The sequence below is a fragment of the Aegilops tauschii genome, chromosome 4, assembly GCF_002575655.3.
Source record: "Aegilops tauschii subsp. strangulata cultivar AL8/78 chromosome 4, Aet v6.0, whole genome shotgun sequence".
Classification (NCBI taxonomy): domain Eukaryota; kingdom Viridiplantae; phylum Streptophyta; class Magnoliopsida; order Poales; family Poaceae; genus Aegilops; species Aegilops tauschii.
In genome coordinates, this window is record NC_053038.3 from 264,484,561 (window position 1) to 264,496,076 (window position 11,516).

General features: G+C 44.3%; 1 pseudogene; it reads left to right on the plus strand.

The window, feature by feature from the left end:
* The first annotated feature begins 8,070 nt into the window (after nt 1-8,070).
* On the plus strand, nt 8,071-9,774 carry LOC109763029 (uncharacterized; annotated as a pseudogene).
* The last annotated feature ends 1,742 nt before the right edge of the window (nt 9,775-11,516 follow it).

The following is an 11,516-nucleotide window of genomic DNA, read 5'->3' on the forward strand; positions in this document are numbered from 1 at the left end:
CCATTTTGGTCAGAAATGTCATAATTTCCTTACACGAAATGGTCGTAAAGCAAACAGCACGGGTCCGCTGCCTTATTTCTAGCTGATAACGACCAATATAGATGCTCATAACCTTCTAAGTTGTGGTGCATTGCTATGACTAGGCACCACCTCATCAGTTTTGCCTATGTGTCATGTCTATGTGTCAAGTTTTGTCCTAGGTTGTGAAGCAGCCTATATTTCTATCATTCCCAAAATTCCCCCAAAAAAATTGGGCATTCTTTAATATCCAAATCATTGCCTCATGACAATATTCAACTCCATTTGCCTGGTAAATCTTCCTCGGCAAATTTCCAAAGTTTTTGTTTAGCTCGAACTGTTGTGAAGGAAGTACTGGCTAGGCATATCCTAATGAGTTGAATTTTCGCCACATCTTCTATATTCCCAAATCATAGCTCTCCACAAAATTTGAGCCCCATCTAACAATCCATGTGAGCTCAGCATCCAATCTTTGTTTCTAGTGATATTTTCAGTTTGTGAAGCAACTATTTTTTATGTAAATTTATAATTGCTGAAAATTTACCACGACATGACCCTGCCCATAGAACCTACATCCACCAAATTTTAGCTCATTTATTCTAGCCAATTTCCCTCAGCATTTTTCCCAATTTTCTGTTTAGTGGAGAGCACTGTGAAGGAAGTACCATTTTTATGTATCCAAATGGTATGAAATTCTTAAAGTGGCTTCACATGCTCAAATTATCATCCTCCTCCAAATTTTAGATCAATCCATTCATTTGAGTCTAGCTTCAACATTCATATTTTTGTCCAGTGTGGTACATTGCAAAGCAAATGCCACCTAGGCTCCTCCATTTGAGCTGAAAATTTATGAAGACAGTCTTCTTAGTAGATGATCATCCTCAGCCAAAACTCACGCCCATTGGCCATGTGCATTTCCCGTACCGCTAATCAAACACTTGGCTGCTAATAAATGTTTGAGCATAGTTCGGTCTCCTTGTTGCATTCTTTTGTTGTCATTTTCTTCCTAGCACCTACCTGGGGAGTTCCCAACCTACTAGACATGCATATGCTGTCCAGAACGTAGGGCAATGCCACAGTCACGCGGTGACCACGCGGCGGTCATGCGAGTTTACGCGCTCTGGAGTTGGGGCCCACGGCCACCGTCCAAACCTCGACGTATCGCCACCAAACCATGTATTTCTAATTAAATATATACTTATTGTCACGACCGGTTTTTCAATAAAATAATTATTGAGAGACCAATCCCTTTTACGGACCAGCGAGGAAGAATTTCCTTCTCATTGGTAGACAATATCTTGGTCACAGAAGAAAAATACCAGGAGTACTAAATATAATACAAGGTTGAGCAGAGACTGCCCAACAATTTATTACATGCACGCCGCTGAGACAAGACGGCGGTAGGGTGGCAAATTACTAACTCACGATAATAACGGTGGTGGAAATATCATCGCGAAGCGAGTGATATGATTCCAGAAGACTACAACTCTTCGAGCGTCGGAGTGAGGCTCGAGAAGACTTATTGCGGGTGGCGGAAGCGTATACAATACAAGTGACCAAAATCCGGGATCGCGCAGGACTGACTGGGACTCCTCTAGGCATCGGACGCGCTATCAAACTCTTCATCCAAGAGATCGCCTTCGTCAACATCTGGCCAAATCAACAAGCCAGGTGAGTACTATGAAAGTACTCGCAAGACAGTTCGGACATAAGGTATAACAAATGTAAACATGAAGCACATGAACAAGTTAACCAGTGCGATCAAACATAGAGATAATAAATACTGGGTGCCAAGCGAGGGTCTGAATGACGCCTCGAGCGGAAACTGCAGAATAGTAATACTGGTGCCAAACGAGTGTCTGAAAGACTCCTCGAGCGGAAAATGCGGAATTATAATACAGGTGCCAAACGAGTGTCTGAAAGACTCCTCGAGCGGTAAATGCGGAATAATAATGCGGGTGCCAAACGAGTGTCTGAAAGAATCCTCGAGCGGAAAATGCGGAATAATAATGCGGGTGCCAAACGAGTGTCTGAAAGACTCCTCGAGAGGAAAATGCAGAATAATAATGCCACAGTCGGGCGTCGAGGCGACACCACATAAAGGGCTTGCAACAGACAATAAAGATAGTGCACGCCACAGTCGGACGTCTGTGCGACATCACATAAAGGGCTTATATTACAGCTCAATAATACAATCGTTCGGGAACATAAATTATCACAAGCATGCGACAAATATAAAGTTAGTCCATCCACAGGAATAACAATAAAACTGGATTTACCACTTGAGCTTGTTCACCGGGGACAAGTTTTTCACACGGATAGGCATGGATATAATGTTTACACTACTTGATCATGGATACGATGATTTGGAAAGAATTGACTCTGCAGAGTTTGTACTTAACCACAGCCAACGGATTTCAGTAGTCACGGGGACTAGTTCCGTCTACGGTGTTTTGGAAGAAACACGTCTAACCAGTACACACCCAATTCAACCATCCGAAGCCAGGGATCACCCTCGGCAACATTCAAGAAAAACCTTGAGACGGGGAGGCTACAACCTCGCGTAGCATGGGATCAAATTTCTATACGCGCGCTCTAAGGGGGTGCCCCCCCTCTCGGTCCCAACCGGAAACACCCATGCCCCCTGACCGGATGACTGGCTTTAATCCTGGGCCAAGGTACCATCATCCCAGCCTCTCTGTTTGGTGTGTACACGGAAAAAGGTTACCAACTTACTAAACCGCATCCTGGCAATGAGACATGTGGTAGCACGAAAAGGGGAAAGAACGGTAATGTGGCTCCAACCATGTTAACGTCGGAGAAAGTCGGATGGCGCAAGGCTGGTATGCTACAACAGTACCACCTTGCTGCCCTTCATGTCACCACATGATTAGGCCATCTCTCATCAGAGATCATCGCAACTTTGGAACATGCGGGAAGAGAACGATAACGTGGCTCCAACCACGTTAACGTCGGAGAAAGTCGGATGACGCAAGGCTGGTATGCTACAACAGTACCACCTTGCTGCCCTTCATGTCACCACATGATTAGGCCATCTCTCATCAGAGATCATCGCGACTTTGGAACAACCGGGTCGTTGCCTTACAAGCAACGAGGTATTTACCGATACTCATATGCCACGCACAAACTCTCACGTGAACATGTAAAACCCCTGTCATATCAAACGTTCAAAACATGCTTGCCTGGTTCGGAGAAGTCGGAGTCTAGCTCGGCGAAGTTCGCGGCTCCGTCACCTCTTCCGGAACCTACGGCAATCACAAAACGGGTACTAACGTGAAAACCAACACTTGCACAGAAAATTTTCCAAATAATTTTCAAATAAATCCCATAAAAAACTAGACAAAATTTGAAGATTGTCAGAAAAAGAATCACTCAAAAATTCCTTTTTATTAAAAAGTTATAAAGGTTTCTGTCCAGGGACTTATCTGTAATGAAACAGAAAAGTTCCAGGGTTTTAACTGAGAAAACAGAAAACGCTTCGGTTGGGAATGCGCAAGCGCAAAGGAGAAAACGTATTTGCCCGAAGGCGCCAACAGAAAACGGTTCGAAGGGGAATAGAATAGAGGCTGACAGGCGGGGTCCACCTGTCAGGTTTAAAAAGCTCGCCGGCGCCCGAAGACTGCGGTGGACGCCGGCGTCGAACCACGGCGAGTTAGGAGAAACGGAGGGTACCAAGAGCTTCAGCGTCTCCTTCCGCGTCGGTGGGTGGTGGACTCGTCCAACGGGGAGCACCACGTCGACGGCGACACTATCTCTGGCGGACGGCGGCTCGGGTGAGGATGGGGAACTCCGGTGGAGGGCTGCAAACTACGAATTGAGGCACGGGTCAGAACGAGGGGTGCAAGGTGAAGCTACTGGCAAGAGAATGGGGGCGGAGGAGCACACACGGGGGCGAATCGGGCTGGATCCCGTGGCGGGTCGCGGCGGCCGGAGTCGAGGAAGGAGACCTCCTCGGGGCTCTACCAGTGGCTAGGCTTGCTCTAGGGGGAGTGCAGGGATGGTGGGTGCTCGAGTTGAAGCTCGGGGCCTCTATTTATAGGCAGATCGACGGGGTGGCCGTGAACGGAGAATCTCCGGCGAGCGATTACGGCGGAGCAGTGGGTTGGCAGGAGGTTTGAGTGGCCAGGCAGCATCAGTGGAGGTTACTGGAGTCGTTTCACAGCTAAACGGGGTCGGTCTTGGCGTAATGGCGTCGGTCCACGGTGAGGTGACCGCACGGGCTCAACGGCGGCAGAGAGCGCGCTCCGCGCCCTGCGGTTCACGACGAGAGCGGCAGCGCGTTCGGGGGAGTGGAAGGCCACGCGGCGAGCTCCGGTGGTTTGGGCGGCGCTGGGTGGCGTCGTCGGCGCCGTGTCTCCTGCTGGCGTCCGCAAAGCCGCCGCCGGCGTCGGTCACAGGGCGGCGCACCTTCTGCTGCTCGTCGCCGACGCCCGCAAGGCGCCAGGCGTTCGTGCGGTGCAGGAACAAGAGGGCGGGGACGAGGGGCAAGGCGACGCGGTGGTACTGGCGAGATTGACGTCCTTCTCTGAAGAAAACGACAGCAAGCCACTGACGGAATCTCTGAACTTTCTGAACTTGACATGGACAGTGCACTGCAGCTATTCGAAAGAAAGATTTTGCAATGAGATAAATTTTTCTGGAGCTGTAACTTGGTGAGGTGACCACTCAATGCACCCAGAGGCTGCTTGATTTTACTTGGAATTTTTGGAGGAGGTTTTGAATGAATTTCACTAAATTTGGCAAATCTGGTCCAAACTTGCAGCAAGTGTAGTTTGAAAATTTTGAACTGAAGACCAGTGGATCTTCATGGTTCTTGATTGAGGGTTCAAAGGACTAGGAGGGGAAAAAGGTTTGGGGGCAAAAATCAAGACAGAAAGTGGAGTTCCTTTGCAAATCTCCAAGTGCTAGGAAAGAAGGCAGAAATTTATTTGAATAAGATTTAAATGGAAATAAATACATGGGGAGGTTCAACTTGCTGGATTTGATGCAAATCATGATCCAAAGGTGAGGGAAGGGTTAGGAGAGAGGATTTGCACTAAGGCCATGGCAAGAAGGAATTGTTGAAAGTGGCAAAGGATTTTCCAAAAGCCATAGTGCAAATTTCAAGGAGATTTTCAAAAGTCATTTCCCAAGTGAAAATATTTTGTCTTGAGTCCAAGTGAAAAGCAAGAACCTCCAAGACCAAAGACAGATCTTGGTTGAATCCAAATAAAACTTTTGCCATAAAGAAAAATATTTGAGAGTGAGAGTTCTCTTGAAGAAAAAAATTTGATCACTCCCCTCAAGTCAAATAAAAACCTTTTGAAAAATCCAAATAAAAACTTGGGTGTCACACTTATGTATCTAGAAATGATTTTTGGAAAAAATAAAGAGAAAACTATAAGGCGGCTGTAGTTCAAATTTGACCCGCTTCCTACTGAATCGGCGGAAATTTGTCTTTTTCACCAGAGGTGGATCAAAGATTTTGACACCCAACCATTTTGTCAATTGTGCATTAAATATGTCGTAGTATTTTATAAAATTGATTTGGTCCAATTTTGCAACAAATATATGGTAGGTCCTTCATAAAAAAAACTCATTTTGGGCACTTGGAAAAAGGAAAATTGATTTTTTGCCCAAAGAAAATGGAAACTCCCATAGGCAACATTGTTTGCCATCCCAAGATGCACCCTGGTGCACAATATGAGATCATTTGAACAAACTATGCCATGAATGTGGCCATAAGATTGATCATTTGGCTTGAAAGCCATGAATCTTCACACATGATAGCTCATTTCTGAGAACACTTTTTCAAAAGAATTATCGTATTACAAGTTTATTATTTTTCCTGGTAACTTGGTCACATGTAATGACACAATGCGAAGGTTTTCCAATTTTTTTATTTTTTTGAATTTTTTATGCTCGTTTCAGAATGCGGTCAAAACGGCGGGAATGGCCGTTCCTTGCTAGTGGTTGAATCTTGGAATTTTTTTGTGTTTCTCTGATTAAATATATACTTATGTACCTAGAAATGATTTTTGGAAAAAAAATAAAGTGCAAACTATGAGGCAGCTGCAGTTCAAATTTGACCCGCTTCCAGCTGAATCGGCAGAAATTTGTCTTTTTCACCAGAGGTGTATCAAAAGTTTTAACAACCAACCATTTTTTCAATTGTGCATTATATATGGCCTAGTATTTTATAAAAATGACCTGGTCCCATTTTGCAACAAATATATGGTAGGTCCTTCACAAAAAAACTCATTTTGGGCACTCGAAAAATAGAAAATGGATTTTTCGTCCAAAGAAAATGAAAACTTCCTTAGGCAACATTGTTTGCCATCCCAAGATGCACCATGCTGCACAATATGAGATCATTTGAACAAACTATGCCATGAATGTGACCATAAGATTGATCATTTGGCTGGAAAGCCATGAATCTTCACACATGATAGCTCATTTCTGAGAACACTTTTTCAAAAGAATTATCATATTAAAAGTTTATTATTTTTCCAGGTAACTTGGTCACATGTAATGACACAATGCGAAGGTTTTCCAATTTTTTGATTTTTTTTGAATTTTTTATGCCCGTTTCAAGATGCGGTCAAAACGGCGGGAATGACCGATCCTAGCTAGTGGTTGAATCTTGGAATTTTTTTGTGTTTCTCTGATTAAATATATACTTATGTACCTAGAAATGATTTTTGGAAAAAATAAAGAGCAAACTATGAGGCAGCTGCAATTCAAATTTGACCCACTTCCAACTGAATCGGCAGAAATTTGTCTTTTTCACCAGAGGTGTATCAAAAGTTTTGACAACCAACCATTTTGTCAATTGTGCATTATATATGGCCTAGTATTTTATAAAAATGACCTGGTCCCATTTAGCAACAAATATATGGTAGGTCCTTCACAAAAAAAACTCATTTTGGGCACTCGAAAAATAGAAAATGAATTTTTCGTTCAAAGAAAATTAAAATTTCCTTAGGCAACATTGTTTGCCATCCCAAGATGCACCCTTGTGCACAATATGAGATCATTTAAAAAATATGCCATGAATGTGGCCATAAGATTGATAATTTGGCTTGAAAGCCATGAATCTTCACACATGATAGCTCATTTCTGAGAACCCTTCTTTTAAATAATTATTGTATTACAAGTTTATTATTTTTCCTGGTAACTTGGTCACATGTAATGACACAATGCGAAGGTTTTCCAATTTTTTGATTTTTTTGTTTTGAATATTTCATGCCCGTTTCAAAATGCGGTCAAAACGGCGGGCATGACCGTTCCTAGCTAGTGGTTGAATATTGAAAAAAAATTATGTTTCTATGATTAAATAGATACTTATGTACCTAGATATGATTTTTGGAAAAAATAAAGAGCAAACTATGAGGCAGGTGCAGTTCATATTTGACCCGCTTCCAACTGAATCGGCAGAAATTTGTCTTTTTCACCAAAGGTGTGTAAAAACTTTTGACAACCAACCATTTTGTCAATTGTGCATTATATACGGCCTAGTATTTTATAAAAATGACCTGGTCCCATTTTGCAATAAATATATGGTAGGCCCTTCACACAAAAACTCATTTTAAGCACTTGAAAAATGAAAAATAAAGTTTTAGTCAAGTACGACCAATTTTTTAGTTAACTACGACCAATTTAGATGGTCATGACATCGCACGCGCGTATTGCATTTTGATTGGTCCGTGGGCATTTCACGCAAATCGTGGATGGAACACCGTCGAATGCTCCCGGATCCAACGGTAGTGCTCACCCGAAGCCCACCTAAGCCGAAACCCTAGCTCTCCTGAGTCCTCGTGCATGTTTTGCATCCACCCCCTCCCTCCCCGCCTTATTTCTTTCTCCCCTCGCTCTACTCTCCTTCCTCTCTTCCCTTCCCTGCGCCGCACGCCCCTCTGCCGCCCGCGCGCACCCGTCACCTCGTCCGAGACCGCCGGAGACCCCCACCCTCTCCTCTACTCCACCATCGCCGGCGCCCCCCACCTTTTCCTTATTTCCCAAGCGCCCGAAACCCTAGCCCGTGGTGCAGCCATGGCGATCGAGCTCTGGATCCGCGAGGCTGGAGGTGCAGCACCGGATCCGGTCCAGGGCGCCGCCATCATGCAGCACCACCACCAGCTGGACCAGTGGCTCGCCGGCGGCATGGGCGGGGTGCTGCGCCAGACCAAGTCTGCCCCCTGCCTCCCCGTGCCCGACCGCTCGCTCCGCCTCAACCTCCCCGTCTCCTAGGACCTGCGCCGCCGCCTCCAGGACCACGTCTACGCACTCGAGGAGGACCTCCACGCTGCCGCCCGTCGCATCGACCTCCTCAGGGTCAGTCCCTTCCCCCCCTTCCCCAATTCCCCGTCCATTCCGTTGTGGTCCGCCCTAACGAATCAAAATGGCCCCGTGCAGAGGGATTCCACGATGAACGCGGAGGGGATCCGGCGCTGCATGGAGGAGAAGGAGGCCGCAGCGGCCGAGCGCAACGAGCTCGCCGCCCACACCGCCAGGCTCGAGAAGGAGTGCGGCCTCTATGAGCGCGACCTCGAGCACGCCATGGAGTCCTGCGACGAGCTCGCCAGGGAGAGCGACGACCTACGCAAGCGCCTCAGGGACACCCCCGACGTCAGTAACATCACCACACCCCGTCTCCCTTTCCTCGCTCATATTATGAGTCGATTTCATGCTTGATGCCTCCTCGTCCTCCTCCACCACTTGTTTATCGCGCCATCGCTAAGCTGATTGACCCTTTGGATTGTTGAGCGGGAGACTATGGCGTTCGGTGATTTAGCTCGGATTTACGAAATTTGTTGTCTCTACTGCGGATTATTTGTTCGCGCGTGTGGCTGCAGCTGTCCGGTTGGGGATGATAAGGATTGCACTGTTACCTACCTATATCATTTTGCTTTAGATGGCTAGATGCTTGGCCGATCAATAGGGGAATTACCTTGACGGGTTGCATCAACTGTTGATCTTGTTGCCGTTGGAGTAATCTAGGATTGCTGGTCTGGTCTGTTAATTCGGAACTCTTTTTGGTCTGCCAAGATCCTCGTCACTTTTGTGTGCAATTGTCGTTCATTTGTTTCCTAGTGAAGTTGCTTAGTTGGCTAAAAGTGTTGTCAGTTTGGTGCTTTTAATGTCAGTAGAAGCAATTAGTGTTGCTCTTATGTATTTTTTAGGTTGTAGATTTCCTTACTATTTTTGTATCAATGGTCGCTCAGTTGACTGAAAGGTGTCTACATTGCTTAGCTTTTGTTGAATCCTACCTTTGTAATCTTATGTTAAATGTAGTGAGGTCACTGTATTTACTCAACTCTCTGAATGATGCTAGATGCTGTTATATTGACATTTCTTTGAATCGCACAACTGATGTTTATTTTGGTGTAGGGGCCACAATATGTATGCACCAATTTCTGGACCTTTACATGCTGGGGCAGAAACATTGGTCCGAAAGGAAGCACTTTGCCAGCAATTCCACCAAGGTAAAAGCACCAACCAACCCAACCATAAAATCTCAAGTGTTTACTGATTTAATTTTATTTAGTATACACACACCACAGGCAGTACAACTGTTAGTCGAAACCTGAATTACCCTACTGTCTGGCTACCTTGACTAAATTAACTATGTCATTCTTGGTGCTACAGCAGAAGCACAAGTCGTCGAGCTTGAAGGACACGAGCCCGGACGCATCGAGGCAGCCGTTGTCCCCCTTGCAGCCAAACTCCCCAGACTACAGGGTGCACAAGAAGTGAACCTAGCCGGTCGTTCTGAAGTGAACTGAGCAATCCACCCTTATGCATCTGGGCTGCTTGCCTCATCTGACTAACTCACCGGGTTAATAATTTGCTTGGTTCTTGTTGGTAGAACCTCGGTCATGTAGCCTGCATTTTCCATTTTCCTCTTCCTGTTGGTACCTGTCTGTGTCTATCTTATCTTGGTAATGCCACACATCCTGTCTCCTTTCCCCTGCAATCTAGTCTAGTTTAAAATATCCATTTCTTTGTCTGCTCTTGTGAGCTCTTCCCATTGGGAAACTTGGCTAGCTTCCCATATCTGTTGATGAACTATACTATTATCCACTGCTTTTAATTAGCTGAGGATGCATATTCAGTTCGGCTGATTTTGTTACATACATACATACATGGCTTTGTTTTAGTCTGGCAACTCAACTGTGATGCCATTGCAGCTGCTCTGTAGAACTTCTGTATGTTTAGAGCATGCATCCTAATTGTTAATCTCGAGTCTGCACTTCTGTATGTTTTTTATGTCAAACACTTATGCATGACTAATTGTTAAGTTGATACAATTTGTTTGGTAGACAAGCTTGGAAACTTAGACTACAGACTGTTAAGCTGCTACTGATTTAGACTTCAGAATTTTTAATCTTAGACTACTGGTTTATCTATGTTTCATATCATGGATTTGACATGTACCATGCATTACACATGTGTTGATACAATCATATAGCTTATCTGATCAAACAATATGTTCATGTTATCTTTACCTGCTACTCTTATACCTTACCAAAACAAAAATAATTCTAACTAGGAGTAGTTCTTTTTGTTCAGATTCTGTATTTATTACTGCTGACATATTGTCGTGATTTACTTTTTGTACTGAATAGCTCTTTCTGATATTCACAGGTTTTAGTGATCAGCCGTAGCTATTTCATCAAAGGTGCATGGTGCAACAGAGGACAAGCGCTTCATGTCCAACCAAGGTGCATGGTGCTCGCAATTGACGAATAGAGGGTGTTCGACGTCGGCTACACAAACCACCACTGTGAGCTCCTCCCTTTCCTCTTCTAGAACCATGCTCTATTAGGATGTGGCTGAAACCATTGGATGGCCTTCTTGGATATGTTTTGCTGCTATCTAGAATTAGTACTTGTCCCATTTTTTGTTTCTTTGCTGGACATGTTATGGTTCAAGGGTTGATGATGTCTAGTAGATAGTTTGCTAGCTATATACCTGCTACTGATTGATGCTCTTCTGGTTAGCATTATACTCCTAGAATCATATTATACTATATCTAGTGTTCTTGTGGTTCTGCGAAGATGCATCACAAACATCTCGTGTCCTGATATAAAATTGGTCTCTTAAATATCTAGGTCTTTGAAGTTGGCTGAATCTATTGCTTTATCATATATTTGGTCCATAAATCTACATTTCTATGAAATCTCTTTCAATATTTTTTTGAAGCTCCGTACAATATAGCTGCTCTAATGCTGGTAGCCTATGTGATCACTCTTTTACAGGAGGTCTATGAAATTTTAAGTTCAAAGCCGGATAGCCCTACTCAGCAAAGAGTCGCTCTTTTGTTTGACTGTAATAGACAGTAAATATTATTATATTGTAATAGTAGGCATATTAGGGTTGTAATAGACTATGTATAGATTGTAGTGACTTAGTGTTAGTTGATGAACCACATTTGTAATGTTCTGTTTGAAATATTGATTATGTATGAGATTTGAAAACGTGTTGAATTGAAACCT